Here is a 20,204-nt window from a genome sequence, read left to right as displayed (position 1 = left end):
CTGAATCAGACGAATTGAATGAAGTGTGTGATGAAGCGTGGGTTAACCCCGATAGAAAACTGCTAATTTCAAAGAAGTTATTGGCATTATATCCTTTCCCGCCAGAGGTTAGGGCACGCTGGGAAACACCCCCTAGGGTGGATAAGGCGCTCACACGCTTATCAAAACAAGTGGCGTTACCGTCTCCTGAAACGGCCGCCCTCAAGGATCCAGCAGATAGGAGGCTGGAAACTACCCTGAAAAGTATATACACTCATACTGGTGTTATACTGCGACCAGCCATCGCCTCTGCATGGATGTGCAGTGCTGGGGTGGTTTGGTCGGATTCCCTGACTGAAAATATTGATACCCTGGATAGGGACAGTATTTTACTGACTATAGAGCATTTAAAGGATGCATTTCTATATATGCGAGATGCACAGAGGGATATTTGCACTCTGGCATCGAGAGTAAGTGCGATGTCCATATCTGCCAGAAGAAGTTTATGGACGCGACAATGGTCAGGTGATGCGGATTCCAAACGGCATATGGAAGTATTGCCGTATAAGGGGGAGGAATTATTTGGGGTCGGTCTATCGGATTTGGTGGCCACGGCAACAGCCGGGAAATCCACCTTTTTACCTCAGGTCCCCTCCCAACAGAAAAAGACACCGTCTTTTCAGCCGCAGTCCTTTCGTTCCTATAGGAACAAGCGGGCGAAAGGACAGTCATATTTGCCCCGAGGCAAAGGAAAGGGTAAGAGAGTGCACCAAGCAACTTCTTCCCAGGAGCAGAAGCCCCCCCCCCCCCCGGCTTCTGCAAAGCCCTCAGCATGACGTTGGGGCTTTACAAGCGGACTCAGGGGCGGTGGGGGGTCGACTCAAGAATTTCAGCGCACAGTGGGCTCACTCACAGGTGGACCCCTGGATCCTGCAGATAATATCTCAGGGTTACAGGTTGGAATTCGAGAAGTCTCCCCCTCGCCGGTTCCTAAAGTCTGCTCTGCCAACGTCTCCCTCAGACAGGGCGACGGTATTGGAAGCCATTCACAAGCTGTATTCTCAGCAGGTGATAGTCAAGGTACCCCTCCTACAACAGGGAAAGGGGTATTATTCCACACTATTTGTGGTACCGAAGCCGGACGGCTCGGTAAGACCTATTCTAAATCTGAAATCTTTGAACCTGTACATACAAAAATTCAAGTTCAAGATGGAGTCACTCAGAGCAGTGATAGCGTATCTGGAAGAAGGGGACTTTATGGTGTCCCTGGACATCAAGGATGCTTACCTGCATGTCCCAATTTGCCCTTCACATCAAGGGTACCTCAGGTTCGTGGTGCAAAACTGTCATTATCAGTTTCAGACGCTGCCGTTTGGATTGTCCACGGCACCTCGGGTCTTTACCAAGGTAATGGCCGAAATGATGTTTCTTCTACGAAGAAAAGGCGTATTAATTATCCCTTACTTGGACGATCTCCTGATAAGGGCAAGGTCCAGGGAACAGCTGGGGGACGTAGTAGCACTAACCCAAATAGTGCTGCAACAGCACGGGTGGATTCTGAATTTTCCAAAATCTCAATTGACCCCGACGACACGTCTGCTGTTCCTGGGAATGATTCTGGACACGGTTCAGAAAAAGGTGTTTCTTCCGGAGGAGAAAGCCAAGGAGTTATCCGAACTTGTCAGGAACCTCCTAAAACCAGGAAAAGTGTCTGTGCATCAATGCACAAGAATCCTGGGAAAGATGGTGGCTTCTTACGAAGCGATTCCATTCGGCAGATTCCACGCACGAACTTTTCAGTGGGATCTGCTGGACAAATGGTCCGGATCGCATCTGCAGATGCATCAGCGGATAACCTTGTCGCCACGGACAAGGGTGTCTCTTCTGTGGTGGTTGCAGAGTGCTCATCTGTTAGAGGGCCGCAGATTCGGCATACAGGACTGGGTCCTGGTGACCACGGATGCCAGTCTGAGAGGCTGGGGAGCGGTCACACAGGGAAGAAACTTCCAGGGAGTATGGTCAAGCCTGGAGATGTCTCTTCACATAAATATACTGGAGCTAAGAGCGATTTACAATGCTCTAAGCCTGGCAAAACCCCTGCTTCAGGGTCAGCCGGTGTTGATCCAGTCGGACAACATCACGGCAGTCGCCCACGTAAACAGACAGGGCGGCACAAGAAGCGGGAGAGCAATGGCAGAAGCTGCAAGGATTCTTCGCTGGGCGGAAGATCATGTGATAGCACTGTCAGCAGTGTTCATTCCGGGAGTGGACAACTGGGAAGCAGACTTCCTCAGCAGACACGATCTACACCCGGGAGAGTGGGGACTTCATCCAGAAGTCTTCCACATGATTGTGAACCGTTGGGAAAAACCAAAGGTGGACATGATGGCGTCTCGCCTCAACAAAAAACTGGACAGGTATTGCGCCAGGTCAAGAGACCCTCAGGCAATAGCTGTGGACGCTCTGGTAACGCCGTGGGTGTTCCAGTCAGTGTATGTGTTTCCTCCTCTGCCTCTCATACCAAAAGTACTGAGAATTATACGGCAAAGGGGAGTAAGAACGATACTCGTGGCTCCGGATTGGCCAAGAAGAACTTGGTACCCGGAACTTCAGGAGATGCTCACGGAAGATCCGTGGCCTCTACCTCTAAGACGGGACCTGCTTCAGCAGGGACCGTGTCTATTCCAAGACTTACCGCGGCTGCGTTTGACGGCATGGCGGTTGAACGCCGAATTCTAAGGGAAAAAGGCATTCCGGAAGAGGTCATTCCTACACTGGTAAAAGCCAGGAAGGAGGTGACTGCACAACATTATCACCGCATTTGGAGAAAATATGTTGCGTGGTGTGAGGCCAGGAAGGCCCCCACGGAGGAATTTCAATTGGGTCGATTCCTACATTTCCTGCAAACAGGATTGTCTATGGGCCTCAAGTTGGGGTCCATTAAGGTTCAAATTTCGGCCCTGTCGATTTTCTTCCAGAAAGAATTGGCTTCAGTTCCTGAAGTCCAGACTTTTGTAAAAGGAGTACTACATATACAGCCCCCGGTTGTGCCCCCAGTGGCTCCGTGGGACCTTAATGTAGTTTTGGATTTTCTCAATTCCCATTGGTTTGAGCCACTCAAATCGGCGGATTTGAAATATCTTACATGGAAAGTAACCATGCTACTGGCCCTGGCTTCAGCCAGGAGAGTGTCAGAATTGGCGGCTTTATCGTATAAAAGCCCATATCTGATTTTCCATTCGGACAGGGCAGAACTGCGGACGCGTCCTCATTTTCTGCCTAAGGTGGTGTCAGCGTTTCACCTGAACCAGCCTATTGTGGTGCCTGCAGGCTACTAGCGATTTGGAGGATTCCAAGTTGCTGGACGTTGTCAGGGCATTGAAAATATATATTTCAAGGACGGCTGGAGTCAGAAAATCTGACTCGCTGTTTATACTGTATGCACCCAACAAGCTGGGTGCTCCTGCTTCTAAGCAGACGATTGCTCGTTGGATTTGTAGCGCAATTCAACTTGCACATTCTGTGGCAGGCCTGCCACAGCCTAAATCTGTCAAGGCCCATTCCACAAGGAAGGTGGGCTCATCCTGGGCGGCTGCCCGAGGGGTCTCGGCATTACAACTCTGCCGAGCAGCTACGTGGTCGGGGGAGAACACGTTTGTAAAATTCTACAAATTTGATACCCTGGCTAAAGAGGACCTGGAGTTCTCTCATTCGGTGCTGTAGAGTCATCCGCACTCTCCCGCCCGTTTGGGAGCTTTGGTATAATCCCTATGGTCCTGACGGAGTCCCCAGCATCCACTAGGACGTTAGAGAAAATAAGATTTTACTTACCGATAAATCTATTTCTCGTAGTCCGTAGTGGATGCTGGGCGCCCATCCCAAGTGCGGATTGTCTGCAATACTTGTACATAGTTATTGTTACAAAGAAATCGGGTTGTTATTGTTGTGAGCCGTCTGTTCAGAGGCTCCTACGTTGTCATACTGTTAACTGGGTTCAGATCACAAGTTGTACGGTGTGATTGGTGTGGCTGGTATGAGTCTTACCCGGGATTCAAAATCCTTCCTTATTGTGTACGCTCGTCCGGGCACAGTATCCTAACTGAGGCTTGGAGGAGGGTCATAGGGGGAGGAGCCAGTGCACACCACCTGATCCTAAAGCTTTATTTTTGTGCCCTGTCTCCTGCGGCGCCGCTAATCCCCATGGTCCTGACGGAGTCCCCAGCATCCACTACGGACTACGAGAAATAGATTTATCGGTAAGTAAAATCTTATTTTTCTGCAGCGGGGTACACTGTGTTCCACAGGAAATACATTGGGGTGTAGAGATGGATCTTGATCCAAAGGCACCAACAGGTTAAAGCTTTAGACTGTCCCAGAATGCATTGCGGGGCCTCCTCTATAACCCCGCCTCCAAGCACTGTGAGCTCAGTTTTAGAGTTGGTACCTGCATAAAGCAGGTCACTTAACAGGGGAGCTGCGCTAGGCAGCCCTGAAAAAGCTTTTTAGAAGACTTCAAGGGCTGCAGCACTTCATATGTCAGTGTGACATACTGTGCTGCATCTCCATCACCTCCACAGCGGCGTCGCATACTCCCGCTGCCTCTGTTCCCGGGTACTTGCGGCGGAGACGCTCTGGCTCTAGGCACACGGTCGCAGATGCTCTCCTGGTTCGCGTGGCTGCTACAGAAGGGAGGGGGTAAGAGGGTTCCCCAGGCGGGACCTGCCATTAAATCGCATTCTGATCGCAGTCTAGGGAGATGGACTGCGACGATGGCGTGGACACTGTCACTGAGCAGGGACCCCACTATATCCACCAGGGCATTGGAGTACAGGTCGGATATACTAATATCCATTTTAATAATATTCCATAGTACCAGGTGGTGAAGTCCAGCATAGGGGAGCCGGCACTTAACCTGTAGCCTCTCCCTCGGCCCAGGGCACCATCTACTGCTGGTGTTCCCACCCTGGAGCTGCCTCACACTCTCCCTCACTCCCTGACTGAGACGCTGGGCGCCATTTTCTAAAATAGATGCGACTGGTCTCCGGGACTGCAGGGCAAGGTCTCCTTTGTAAACCCACCTGTACATCAGCGCCGTGGTTTAACAAACACTTAAGTATTCTACATGTCAATAATAAGACAGCGTTAGTTAAGAACAAGTGTACCTGTGCCAGAATATATTGTACGAGTATTCTGATATATACATCCAGTCTCAGACCTCGCATTGTTATATATATATATATATATATATATATATATATATATGTGTGTGGTCATATAATAATCCAATGCAATTTTATTGTCATGAAAATAATTATCTGCATTGCAAACGTGACTATGTGTGCCTGTATCTGCTATGTGATTTCACTGCAGTGTATTCCAGATATATCTATCACTGTATACTGTACCCTAGGGGACTAGGTGTGTCTGGGTCAATATATAGTGCGTCACAGTATTTACCTATTACGTGTATTCTACTGTGTACTCAGTCACATGATAATACCGGATTTATTGGCAGGTTTGTACTGGGTACTCAGTCACATGCTAACGGATTTATTCGCAGGTATTATACTCTGTCTGGCTTCATCATACTAAACACTTCTCTGTTGCATTTGTGTATAATGTTTAACATGTAGGGCAGTAAATCTGGGGATGCTCCTGCATCCTGCAGAGCAGGCGCAATGGATTTACCTGATGGGGAAGTTTGTGTGATGGTCTGTGTATTATGTCTCATACATCTCCTAGTCAGTCCACAGCTCCTGTAATCAATCAGGAGCCAACATGGGCTGCGTTCTCAAACCTACTGGGTACTCTAGTTGAACGCTTTATGCCCCCTGTGGGACCACCTGTAACATTACAGTCACTGATGTCCCCATGGTTACTCTGCTTTGGACGGGAAAATTTTGCCTCACGGGTTGTAGTGTATGACTCATTCCTTGGTCAGGCAAAACCCTATTGCAGGTCACTCTCTTGGACATCTAAGCGGGATGCTTCCTCCTCCCTATCCAATAATCTCTCTTATATTTTATCTGAAGAGAGGGGGATCGTGCTGTCCTGTCAGTCCCTATATTAGGTGTTTCTGACAAGGATTTTCCATTGCTAAATGACACCACTGCCCTTGTGGTTACTGGGAAGCAAATCCTACAATTCACTGATAAGTGGATTCTCCTACTGTGGTTAAGCAAACTGATATGTCCACACGTCAGAGGGTAAATAAAACTATGTTACCACAATCTGACCATTAAGTGAACATCAGACAAGACCCCTGGTCTAATCCAGTGAAGAAATTCCCCCTGTCTACAACGGGCATTAGCTTTATATCCTCCCCCTGCAGAGTTATATAACAAGTAGGTAATTCACTGCTAGTAAACTCATGTGTCACCCATCGGGTGTCATCCACTCTGCCTCACACCACTGTCCCCTCACTGTAGGAACCGACAGATAAGCGTGTGGAGGGATGCCTGAAGTCTATTACTCCCTTACGGGTGTTGTACATAGACCTCGATTTTGTCCTCTTGGGGTTGCAAAATAGATTGATTGGTTCATGCATTAGAGGAAGAGCTGCCTGAGGATATATCTGACAATGCCAGACATTCCCTGTCTCACAATACCACCGACACCTTTTTCTATACCAGGAGGCGTTCCCCTTTGCGGGTGTCTTGACTGCCAAGGCATCGAATACATCTGTCCTGGCTCGCCGTATTCTGTGGTTGAGGTCATGGAAGGTGGACCTGGACTCCAAAAGTCCTTGGAGGTATTCCCCTTTACTGGGGACATCTTATTTGGGGAAGATCTAATTAAAAATTGGATCTGAATCGGCGGCTACTATGTCTGCCTTTCTCCCAAATGCTACTCCTTCTGCATAGAAGGCAAAAGGTGCCACTTTTTCCTGCTTTCGGCCTTAAGGGAAAGCGAAGGTCAGGCATACCCAAGATTGTCTCGTGTTCCCAACAACCACTAAGCCCAAGGCCTAACAATCCTGGGCTGCTCGTCAGCCTGCTTCTCATGACAAGCCTGCTGCATGATGGACAGGCCTCCCCCTGGGGGATTCCAGAGTGGGGGGCCGACTTCTACAATTCATACAGGTCTGGTTAATGACCACTTCAGATGCATGGATGCGAGAAGTTGTCTCTCACGGGTACGCAATCTCTTTCAAGAGATGTCCCCCTCGCCAGTTCTGCACAATGGTTATCCCTTCGGATCTGTTAAAGGCGCAAGCTCTACAGATGGTTGTGCATTCCCTCCTGGATACAGGAGTGGTAGTGCTGGTACTCTATGTACCCCATCTGTGTCACCCCTGTCTGTCTGCCCCTCCCCTTTAGAATGGAAGCTCTCACGAGCAGGGCCCTCTTCCCTCATGTGCTTATCCTTTCTTACTTTAATAATCTTCAACTGCACCAAATCCATCAGTCTTCTGCCACCTGATACTTATTCCAGTGTCATCTGCTGATGTAACTATGTTTATTTACCCTGTACTTGTCCTATACTGTCATCAACTGTAAGTTGCTGTTTTCCTGTTTGATTATTTGTTTATGTACTCTGTAATTGGGCGCTGCGGAACCCTTGTGGCGCCATATAAATAAAGGATAATAATAATAATAATACCTCTGTCCCAGAGAGGCAGAGGATACTTCTCGACCATGTTTCTAGTCCCGAAACCTGATGGGTCTTTCCGGCCTATTCTCAACCTCAAATAACTGAACAAGTTTGTGAGAGTGTCCAAGTTCCATATGAAAACACTGCGCTCAATTGTACTGGCCATGGAACCCGGAGACTATATGGTATCCCTGTATATACAAGATGCTTACCTGCATATGCCTATTGCCATATCGCATCAGCAATATCTGCAGATTGCTATTGGCAACCTTCACTGTCAATTCCAGGCTCTGCATTTTGGACTGGCCATGGCCCCTCGGATCTTCACCAAGGTTATGGATAAGATGACGGCTCATCTCTGTCGCCAGGGAGTCGGGATCCAGCCGTGACTGAACGATTTGCTGATTCTGGCAAACTACCACGATGTCCTCCTCAGTCATCTACATCTAACAGTAAACTTCCTACAAGCCCACGGGTGGCTCATCAACTGGAAGAAGTCCTCGCTGGTTCCTGCTCAGAGATAGTGCACCTGGGGGCACTACCGGACACACACAGCCAAAGACTGTTTCTGTCTCCAGAGAATGTCCTGAAACTTCAGGACAGCATCAGATACTTCCTCTCTCGCCCAAGAGTGTTGATACACTCGGCGATGCAAGTACTAGGTCTCATGGTGTTGGTTTTCAACATGGTAGAGTACGCTTAATGCCATTCCATCCCTCTACAGAGGTTAATCCTTCCCAAGTGGGATGGCCTACCTCATCGGATTGGGTCTCAAATGATCTCCTTGACTCCGGAGGTTCGTCTGTCACTGAGCTGGTGGCTACAGGGCCTGTAGTTGAGCAGGGGCCATCCCTTCTGGATCCCCAACTGGGTCCTACTGACTACAAACGCCAGTCTGAGGAATTGGGACGTGGTGCTGGAGCAACACTCTCTCCAGGGTCGGTGGACCAAGGAGGAATCTCTCCTCCCGATAAACATTCTGAAATTGTGGGCAGTGATCAATGCTTTGACTCTTGACCTGTCTCTGATACAGAACAGGCCTGTTCAAGTACAGTCAGACAACGTCACCACAGTGGCGTACATAAACCATCAAGGTGGCCCTCGAAGCCACATGGCAATGATGGAAGTGTCAAAAAATCCTTTGTTGGGTGAAACGCCATCTGCCAGCAATATTGGCAGTGTTCATTTCGGGAGTCCTCAACTGGGAAGCGGATTTCCTCAGTCGTCAGGACATACATGCCGGAGAGTGAAATCTTCATCAGGAAGTCTTTCAACTCCTAGTGGACAAGTGGGGTCTACCAGATGTAGACCTGATGGCATCACGACACAATCACAAAGTTCCGGTCTTCGGATCAAGGACAAGGGATCCTCAAGCAGCGTTCATGGATGAACTGGCAATTCCATGGACCTTTTGGCTGCCCTACGTGTTCCCTCCAGTGTCACTTCTGCCCAGGGTACTACAGAAGTTCAAGCAAGAAGGAGGAATACTACTTCTAGTCGCTCCAGCGTGGCCCAGACGGCATTGGTTCTCATACCTGCAGGGTCTATTGATAGAGCGTCTTTTTCTACTTCCTCAACGCCCAGACCTCCTCGTTCAGGGCCCTTGTGTCTACCCAGACCTGGCCAGACTGGCTTTGATGGCGTGGCTCTTGAAGCTTCACTCCTGAGGGCCAAAGGATTCTCCAAGGTGGTTATCCAAACGATGCTAAAGGACGGCAAATCGGCTCCTGCACGGATTTACTATAGGGTCTGGAATTCTTACTTCACCTGGTGTGCTGCTAAGAATTACCATGCTTCCAAGTTTAGTACTTCCAGACTTCTGGCTTTTTCGCAACAAGGCCTGGATTTAGGACTTCATTTGGCCTCCCTCAAGGTTCACATATCTGCCTTGTCAGTGTGGTTTCAGAGAAAAATTGCGTCTATACCTGACATTCATACATTAACTCAGGGTTCTACTGCGGATTCAGCCTCCCTATGTCCCTCCTGTGGCTCCATGGGATTTGTCTGTTGTCCTGAATGCCCTGCAAGAGTCTCCATTTGAACCTCTTGAGTCAGTGGACCTTAAATGGCTCACAGCCAAGGCCCTGTTTCTGCTGGCTATTGCCTCTGCTAGAAGGGTGATAGACTTTGGCGCTTTGTCCTATTGTCCAACCTTTTTGATATTTCATCGTGACCGAGCGGTTCTTAGAACTCGCCCTGGTTATTTACCTAAGATGGTGTCATCTTTTCAGCTTTATCAAGAGATTGTGGTTCCAGCCTTCATCTCTTCTGAATTGTTCTCCAAAGAACAGTCTTTGAATGTAATACGGGCTCTCCATATATGTGGAGAGGACTGCCTCTATCAGGAGGTCAAATACTCTCTTTGTACTGTGGTTTCCACAAATGTGGCTGGCCTCCAAATACGCAAACCTTGGCCAGATGGATTAAAATGGTGAACAGGCTGGACTCACAGCTCCTGCTACTCAGTCTGTTGGACCCTCTTGGGCAGCCTGTCATGGCGCATCCGCAAAACAATTGTGCAAGGCAGCTATGTGATCCTCAGTGAACACTTTTATTAGGTTCTATGCCTTTGATACTTCTGCCTCCCAGGATGCTTCCTTTGGATGCCGGGTTCTCATACCCGCTAAGGTGCGTCCCCTCCCTTGAGAAACTGCTTTAGGACATCCCTGATGTATTCCCTGTGGAACACAGTGTACCCCACTGCAGAAAAGGAGATTGATGGTAGACTTACCATGGTTAAATCTGTTTCTGTGAGGTACACTGGGTTCCACAGGGCGCCCACCCTGACGCACTTAGCTTCTTTGGGTTTGTATGGCATTAGCCGCTAGTCCCTTCTCCTGCCGTGAGAACGTGGTTCTATGTGACTAACATCTGCCTTCTCTTTTACCTGCTTCTGCATTGGACTGGTTAACAAAACTGAGCTCACAGTGCCTGGAGGCGGGGTTATAGAGGAGGCCCCGGAATGCATTCTGGGACAGTCTAAAGCTTTAGCCTGTTGGTGCCTCTGGATCAAGTTCCATCTCTACACCCCAATGTATTCTCTGTGAAACCCAGTGTACCTCGCAGAAAGAGATTTAACCATAGTAAGTCTACCATAAATCTCCTTATTTTGTGGCCATGCGTGCCTATGGCGACCCTCGAATACTCTTTGGAAAGTGTTAAGTGGCCCCTCAGCTGAAATAATTGCCCACCCCTGATCTAGTACATAGTATAGTCAAAATTGGCAGTTAAAAAGTCAAAATCAAAGTTACAGATTGTCAAAATCTGTGCTTGTGGGCTCTTGGGAAATACAAGGGAAATTGCATAGTCAATATGTCACCATGTGTATGCACCTTAACCCCGTCCCATTGGTGCCACTGATAAGTGGTTCCCCCTTGGCCAGCGCCCTTGGCGAGTGCTATCCTGGCCAATGGATAGATAAGCCCCTGCTCAAGGGTATCTGCAAATTGCATATGCTCTGCAGACAGCAATCACAGACTATGCTATTGCACATGCAGTGCTGGATTAAACCCTGTGGAGGCCCCTAGTATAAATCTTGGGGTCCCCCACGCAAATTATCTCCTAATACATTTTTAATTTTACAAACCAACAGTCCATGATCTGAAAACTGTAATGTGAATCTGATGTTTATGGTTTATATACTTTAAGTTGTCAATGAGTACATTACATTAATACAGTATTTTCTCTATAGAGACTTTAATGTAAAGATTTTGTTCTTTTGAGGTGATTAATTATTATTTTTATTTTATTTTTTGGAAACAATTTAAGAAAGTCTGATTGTTATTTTCTTTCAAGATCAAGTCAATATTATTTTGATCCATTGTTGCGGGGCCCCTAAAAGGCACAGGGCCCATAGATCAGTGCCCACTCTGCCTATCCAACACTGTACGCATGCACCATACTATACATACGTACACAGATGGGTAGAAAAGCTTCTGCAGATCTGCCCAACTCAGGATTGGATTTTGAGCATATCCTGGAAATAAATGAGCAAATGAAATGAAAGGTCTCTTAATAAATATATTAACAATGAGCAAGTGTAGCCCGCACCCCCTTCCCCATTTCTCCAAATCCTGAACCAGCCTCAAAGGCATTTATGTACTATAACACGGAGGCAGTGAGAGTGGAGCCCCCAATCATAGTGAATACCAGCCTCAGGATTGGTGCCTCTATGGTGCACAGATTGCACTTTCTGAAACCCCTCGGCATTGCGGGTTTGTGTAATGAACATGTTTGGGAATATAAAAAGTGGTAGGCTGGTCACAACTGCTCACATTAGTGCTATCACTTTGGCACATCACTCCATTAGTGGCAGAGAGAGGCTTCGGAGCAGGGCTGCAGAACATGTCATTTTTATAGATACATGGAGAATTGAGTAGTTCATTGGGTGGAAAGTTCTTTTATATATTTATATTGTTTGCATGGATCATATGGTTGCATTATTTTACATAGATTAAGCGTGGTTCTCTGTAGTTGGTTATAGTCTCCAAAACATTCAAAGTTTTTTGTTGAGTTAATTCTTACATTTATAATATAATAATATAGTTTAGTGATTTGTGATATCCTTTTTTATGTACCCAATATGTCTACATTTGGAAATAAACATGTGGTCCATGTATTAAGCAACTAAACCTTCTATGCATTGCCAAGAAAGTACTTTCATATTTGAAAATCACAATAGCAGCATTTAGAGAACAGATTTTAATTAATATTTGCCAATTTTAGAATAATTCATTTCCAAAATATGAGGAGGAAGTAAGGAACAAGTACAACAGAGAAAATATACAGTACATATTTATGGAGATTTCTGAACAAATATTTGATTTAATATTATACTGTATATGTAGGCCTATGTATAAAGCTAGTTAGTTTTCTGATTATAAATAAACACACAGCACTGTGTTGAAGCAATGACCTCTGTTTGATTTTCTCCTGATTATCTTGTTTTATAATATGTTTTAACCTATGACACACCCCCTCCTCACCACTAATGATTAAGGTGGAGTTCTCTACAGACAGATCACTGCCATTTGTGTAATTAAAGAGAAATTAATTTCTTTAGTGAGGACCTCTGCTGGTCACTTTATGTAAGTGCTGGACTATCCCTAGTTTACTAGTGGGATGATGCAGAGTTGGGTCTCCCATATCCGAAATACTTGGGACTCAGATTTTTCAATATTTTGGAATATTTGCATACCATAATGAGATATCTTGGAGATGAGACCCAAGTCTAAACATGAAATGCATTAATGTTTCATATACACCTTATACACACAGCCTGAAGGTATTTTTATGTATACATTGAACCATCATAAACCAAAGGTGTCACTATCTCAGTTGCTCTCAAAAAATTTTGGATTTTGGATATATCGTCTTTTCAGATATGGGAGACTCAACGCTTAGGAAAAATGGGTGCAACTTGTCCAACAAATAGTGGACACAAAAATTGTATGTTCTATGTATCTGCAGAGCTTCACACATCTCAAGATATGTCTGGATCTGCATTGGAAGTCTGCATAGGGTGTTTCCAATCATAAAACCGGTAAATCCTTTTCTCTTAGTCCGTAGAAGATGCTGGGGACTCCAAAAGGACCATGGGGTATAGATGGGATCCGCAGGAGACATGGGCACTTTAAGACTTTAATGGGTGTGAACTGGCTCCTCCCTCTATGCCCCTCCTCCAGACCTCAGTAATAGGAACTGTGCCCAGAAGAGACGGACATTTCGAGGAAAAGGATTTTGTTAAACTAAGTGTGAGATACATACCAGCTCACACCACAACACACCGTACAACATGGCATTTAACTAAAACCTGGTAACAGCTTGAACCAAAGAGATCAGCAACTGGCTGACCTTAACCGAAATACAACCTTTGCGTAACAAAAGCAATAACCATTAACAAGTACTGCAGAAAAAAATCCGCACTGGGACGGGCGCCCAGCATCCTCTACGGACTAAGAGAAAAGGATTTACCGGTAGGTATTAAAATCCTATTTTCTCCTACGTCCTAGAGGATGCTGGGGACTCCAAAAGGACCATGGGGTTTATACCAAAGCTCCAGACCGGGCAAGAGAGTGCGGATGACTCTGCAGCACCGATTGAGCAAACATGAGGTCCTCATCAGCTAGGGTATCAAACTTGTAGAATTTTGCAAAAGTGTTTGAACCCGACCAAGTAGCTGCTCAACAAAGTTGTAACGCCGAGACACCCCGGGCAGCCGCCCAAGATGAGCCCACCCTCCTTGTGGAATGGGCCTTCACCGATTTCGGTAACGGCAATCCAGCCGTAGAATGAGCATGCTGAATCGTATTACAGATCCAGCGTGCAATAGTCTGCGTAGAAGCAGGAGCCCCAACCTTGTTGGAAGCATACAAGACAAACAGCGCCTCTGTTTTCCTAATACGAGCCGTTCTGGCTACATAAATTTTCAAAGCCCTCACCACATCGCGAGACTTTGACTCAGCCAAGGCTTCAGTAGCCACAGGTACCACAATAGGTTGGTTCATGTGAAACGAAGAAACCACCTTTGGGAGAAATTGTTGACGAGTCCTCAACTCCGCTCTATCTACATGGAAAACCAAGTAAGGGCTTTTGTGAGACAAAGCCGCCAACTCTGACACCCGCCTAGTGGACGCCAAGGCCAATAGCATGACCACTTTCCAAGTGAGAAATTTCAACTCAAACCAATGCGACGTAAGGAACTGTAACACCACGTTAAGGTCCCATGGTGCCACTGGGGGCACAAATGGAGGCTGGATGTGCAGCACGCCCTTCACAAAAGTCTGTACTTCTGGAAGCGAGGCCAATTCCTTCTGAAAGAAAATAGATAAGGCCGAGATCTGCACTTTAATGGAGCCTAACTTAAGGCCCGCATCCACACCAGCTTGCAAAAAATGGAGAAAACGGCCCAACTGAAATTCTTCCGTAGGTGCCTTCTTGGATTCGCACCAAGACACATATTTTCTCCAAATACGGTCGTAATGCTTCACCGTTTTTTTTCCTTTCTAGCTTTCAGTAGTGTGGGGATGACCTCTCCAGGAATACCCTTTTGAGCTAGGATTTGGCGTTCAACTGCCATGCCGTCAAACGCAACCGCAGTAAATCTTGAAACACGCACGGCCCCTGCTGTAATAGATCCTCCCTTAGAGGAAGAGGCCAGGGATCTCCTATGAGTAATTCCTGAAGATCCGGATACCAGGCCCTCCGTGGCCAATCTGGAACAACGAGTATCGCCTGAACCCTTGTTCTTCTTATGATCCTTATCACCTTTGGGATGAGAGGAAGTGGAGGGAACACATAGACCGACGAAACACCCACGGTGTCACTAGAGCGTCCACAGCTACTGCCTGAGGGTCCCTCGACCTGGAACAATACATCTGAAGCTTCTTGTTGAGGCAAGATGCTATCATGTCTATTTGAGGAATTCCCCAACGACCTGTCACTTCTGCAAAGATCTCTTGATGAAGACCCCACTCTCCTGGATGGAGATCGTGTCTGCTGAGGAAGTCTGCTTCCCAGTTGTCCACGCCTGAAATGAAGACCGCTGACAGAGCGCTTGCATGTTTTTCTGCCCAGCGAAGAATCTTTGTGGCCTCCGCCATCGCCGCTCTGCTCCTTGTTCTGCCTTGGCGGTTTATGTGCGCCACCGCTGTTATGTTGTCCGACTGAATCAGGACGGGTAGGCCGCGCAGCAGATGTTCCGCTTATAGAAGGCCGTTGTATATGACCCTTGATTCCAGAATGTTAATGTGTAGACAAGCTTCTTGTCTCGACCATTTTCCCTGGAAATTTACCCCCTGTGTGACTGCTCCCCAACCTCGGAGACTCACATCCGTGGTCACCAAGATCCAATTTTGGATCCCGAACCTGCGACCCTCTAGAAGGTGAGAAAGTTGGAGCCACCACAGGAGAGAAATCCGGGCCCTGGGGGACAGGCTTATCTTCCGGTGCCTGTGTAGATGGGACCCGGACCACTTGTTCAACAGGTCCCACTGAAAAGTTCTTGCATGGAACCTGCCAAACGGAATGGCCTCGTAGGCCGCCACCATTTTCCCCAGCACTCGAGTGCATTGATGAATCGACACTCTTGCCGGTTTCAGAAGCTTCTTGACCATGGAGGTCATTCCGAGTTGTTCGCTCGCAAGGCGATTTTAGCAGAGTTGCTCACGCTAAGCCGCCGCCTACTGGGAGTGAATCTTAGCTTCTTAAAATTGCGAACGACGTATTCGCAATATTGCGATTACAAACTTCTTAGCAGTTTCAGAGTAGCTTCAGACTTACTCGGCATCTGCGATCAGTTCAGTGCTTGTCGTTCCTGGTTTGACGTCACAAACACACCCAGCGTTCGCCCAGACACTCCTCCGTATCTCCAGCCACTCCCGTGTTTTTTCCGGAAACGGTAGCGTTTTTTCCCACACGCCCATAAAACGGCCTGTTTCCGCCCAGTAACACCCATTTCCTGTCAATCACACTACGATCGCCTGAGCGAAGAAAAAGCCGTGAGTAAAAATCCAAACTTCATAGCAAATTTACTTGGCGCAGTCGCAGTGCGGACATTGCGCATGCGCACTAAGCGGAAAAACGCTGCGATGCGAAGAAATTTTCCGAGCGAACGACTCGGAATGACCTCCCATGTTCCAGAGCTTTTTCCATTGGGAGAAAAATTCTCTGTAGTTCCATGTCCAGAATCATGCCCAAAAATGAGAGCCGTGTTGTCGGAATCAACTGCGACTTTGGCAAATTTAGGAGCCAGCCATGTTGTTGCAGAACTGTCAGGAAGAGCGCAACGTTTTTTAGCAACTACTCCTGTGATCTCGCCTTTATCAGGAGATCGTCCAAGTACGGGATAATTGTGACCCCTTGCTTGCGCAGGAGTACCATCATTTCCGCCATTACCTTAGTGAAAATCCTTGGGGCCGTGGAAAGACCAATCGGCAACGTCTGAAATTGGTAGTGACAATCCTGAACAGCAAACCTCAGGTACGCCTGATGTGGAGGATATATGGGGACATGTAGGTAAGCATCCTTTATGTCGACTGACACCATAAAATCCCCCCCCGCCCCCGCCCCCCCTTCCCTCCAGACTAGAGATCACTGCTCGGAGAGATTCCATCTTGAATTTTAATCTTTTTAAATACAGATTGAGGGATTTTAAGTTCAGAATCGGTCTGACCAAGCCATCCGGTTTCGGGACCACGAACAGGGTTGAATAAAACCTTTCCCCCTGCTGTAACGGGTGTACCGTGCAGAGGTGTAGCTAGGGTTTTCGGAGCCCAGGGCAAGATGGAAAATGGTGCCCCCCCCCCCCCCGAATTTTTTTTAAAAAAATTAAAAATAAAAACACAAACAGAAGGATGTGCGCGCGCCCACAGTGCCAGTAACATTGCCCCACAGTGCCAGATACATTGCCCCACAGTGCCAGTTACATTGCCCCACAGTGCCAGTTACATTGCCCCACAGTGCCAGATACATGCCCCACTGAGCCAGTTACATTGCACCACAGTGCCAGATACATGCCCCACAGTGCCAGATACATGCCCCACAGTGCCAGGCCCCACTCAGTGCCAGTTACATGCCCCATTTGGTGCCAGATACATGCCCCACTGTGCCGCCGCCGACCCCCCCCCCCCCCCCGGGTCACTCACCGGCCGCCTTGTTGTTGATATGTGAATGTGAGGGGAGGAGAGCGCAGCGCCTCTCCGTCCCCTCACCGCTCCAGGTCTCCAGCGGCTGTCTGGCGCCGGTTCGCTAGCCAATCAGAGCTCGCGGACCGGCAGCCAATCAGGAGCCGGTCCGCAAGCTCTGATTGGCTAATGCCGGAGACCGGACACAGCAGCGCTGCTGGCAGCGCTGCTAGTGTTGGCAGCGGCGGTGAGGGGAGGGAGAGACGCTGCGCTCTCCCCTCACATTTAGGGTTGACGGGGCGAGTGGGGCATGATGCCCTGGCCGCCGGTGGCGCCCCCCTCTCCTGGGCCTGCCAATGTGCCCAGGGCACGTGCCCCACTCGCCCTACCCTAGATACGCCTCTGGTACCGTGACAATGACTTGCTGCCGACACAGCTTTTGTATTGCCGCACACACTACCTCTCTTTCTGGAAGGGAAGCTGGCAAGGCCGATTTGAAAAATTGGTGCAGAGGCACATCTTGAAACTCCAGTTTGTATCCTTGGGTCACAATTTACAGCACCCAAGGATCCAGGCCTGAGTGAACCCAGACCTGACTGAAGAGCTGAAGAAGCGCACCCACCGGTGCGGACTCCCGCAGCGGAGCCCCAGCGTCATGTGGTGGATTTGGCAGAAGCCGGGGAGGACTTCTGCTCCTGGGAGCTTGCCACAGCCGGCGATCTTTTTCCTTTTCTCTTACCTCTAGCAGCAAGTAGAGAGGACCCTCGTCCTTTCCTGAATTTATGAGACCGAAAGTACTGCATCTGGTATTGAGGGGTTTTCTTTTGCTGTGGAGGGACAAAAGGCAAAAAGGACGACTTACCCGCGGTAGCTGTAGAAACCAGGTCCGTGAGGCCTTCACCAAACAAAACTTCACCTTTGAAGGGCAGAGCCTCCATAGCCTTTCTAGACTCCGCATCACCATTCCATTGATACGTCCACAACGCCCTCCTAGCCGAGATTGTCATGGCATTGGCCCTTGAAGCCAAGAGGCCAATATCTCTCGCAGCGTCCTTTAGATAGACTGCAGCGTCCCTGATGTGACCCAGCGTCAAAACCACGCTTTCCCTATCCAGGGTGTCTGTTTCAGATGACAAGTGATCTGCCCACTTTTCAATAGCGCTACTCACCCATGCCGATGCCACGGCCAGCCTGAGCAGCGTACCCGTAGTGACATAAATAGATTTCAAGGTATTTTCCTGCTTACGATCGGCAGGATCTTTAAGTGCTGCCGTGTCCGGGGATGGTAGCGCCACCTTCTTGGACAAACGTGCCAGGGCTTTGTCCACTGTAGGGGAGGATTCCCACCGTAACCTATCCCCCGAGGGAAATGGATACGCCATAGAAATCCTCCTGGGAATCAGTAGTCTCTTGTCAGGAGATTCACAAGCTTTTTCAAAAAGAGCGTTCAGTTCATGAGAGGGAGGAAACGTTACCTCAGGTTTCTTTCCCTTAAACATACAGACCCTTGACTCAGGAATAGCGGGGTCTTCTGTGATATGTAACACTTCTTTTATTGCCACAATCATGTACTGAATACTCTTAGCCACCTTAGGATGTAACTTGGCATCATTATAGTCGACACTGGAGTCGGAATCCGTGTCGGTATCTGTGTCTGCTATCTGGGTAAATGAACGTTTCTGGGACCCTAAGGGGGTCTGAGATTGTGACAAAACATCTCCCATGGATGGTCTCCATGCTTGGTTCTGAGCCTCAGATTTGTCCAACCTCTTGTGCAACAAAGCCACACTTGTATTTAAAACACTCCATATCTCTACCCAATCAGCAGTCGGCGGCGCCGACGGAGTCACTCCCTCATTCTGTTCAGCCCCCACCACAACCTCCTCCTGGGAAGAGCATTCAGCCTCAGACATGTCGACACGCGTACCGACACCCACTAACACACTGGGCTATAGGGGACAGACCCAGAGAGACAGAGAGGGACTTTGCCAGCTCACACCCAGCGCCTCACTGGTCTGAAAGAATTAAATAATGCCTCAGACCTATAAGCGCTTTTATATAATAGAAACCAATTGCTGTGCCCCCCCCCCCCTTGTTTTTTGCACCCTGTTACTTGTGACAGCAGTGAAGGGCCAGGAGCAGCGTCTCTGCAGCAAGCTGTGAAGATAAAATGGCGCTGGTTAGAGCTGGAGGACGAAGCCCCGCCCCCTCAATGGCGCTTGTGTCCCGCTTTTCTTTATACTGGCGGGGGCCTGTATACAGTGCCTATGCACTGTATACCAACTTGCCAGTCTCCGTTAGAGGAATTATTGCTCCCCAGGGCGCCCCCCCGCGCCCTGCACCCATGTAGTGCCTTGTTTGTGTGGAAGCAATGACGCGCAGCGCGACCGCTGCGCGGTACCTCAAGGAAGAACTGAAGTCTTCTGCCGCTTCTGAAGTCTTCTTGCTTCTGCTTCTCACCCGGCTTCTTACTTCAGGCTCTGTGAGGGGGACGGCGGCACGGCTCCGGGAACGAACAGCTAGGCTATACCAAGTGATCAGACCCTCTGGAGCTAATGGTGTCCAGTAGCCTAAGAAGCAGAGCCTTTGAACTCACAGAAGTAGGTCTGCTTCTCTCCCCTCAGTCCCACGAAGCAGGGAGCCTATTGCCAGCAGTACTCCCTGAAAATAATAAACCTAACAAAAGTATTTTCTAGAGAAACTCTGTAGAGCTCCCCTAGTGTGTGACCAGTCTCCTCTGGGCACAGAATCTAACTAACTGAGGTCTGGAGGAGGAGCCAGTTCACGCCCATTAAAGTCTTAAAGTGCCCATGTCTCCTGCGGATCCCGTCTATACCCCATGGTCCTTTTGGAGTCCCCAGCATCCTCTAGGACATAGGAGAAATACAAATACATCCAGTGCTGCAAGTATGGCGGTACGGGGTGGTACTGCGTACCGGTAAGAAATTCCCAGCCAGTATACAGTACCGCCAAGCCACCACCTTGCAGACACCGGGTGTCGGAGAGAGG

This window comes from Pseudophryne corroboree, chromosome 10 (genome assembly GCF_028390025.1).
Source record: "Pseudophryne corroboree isolate aPseCor3 chromosome 10, aPseCor3.hap2, whole genome shotgun sequence".
NCBI classification, from domain to species: domain Eukaryota; kingdom Metazoa; phylum Chordata; class Amphibia; order Anura; family Myobatrachidae; genus Pseudophryne; species Pseudophryne corroboree.
The sequence above is the reverse complement of the archived record's forward strand: the minus strand, read 5'-3'. Positions refer to the sequence as shown.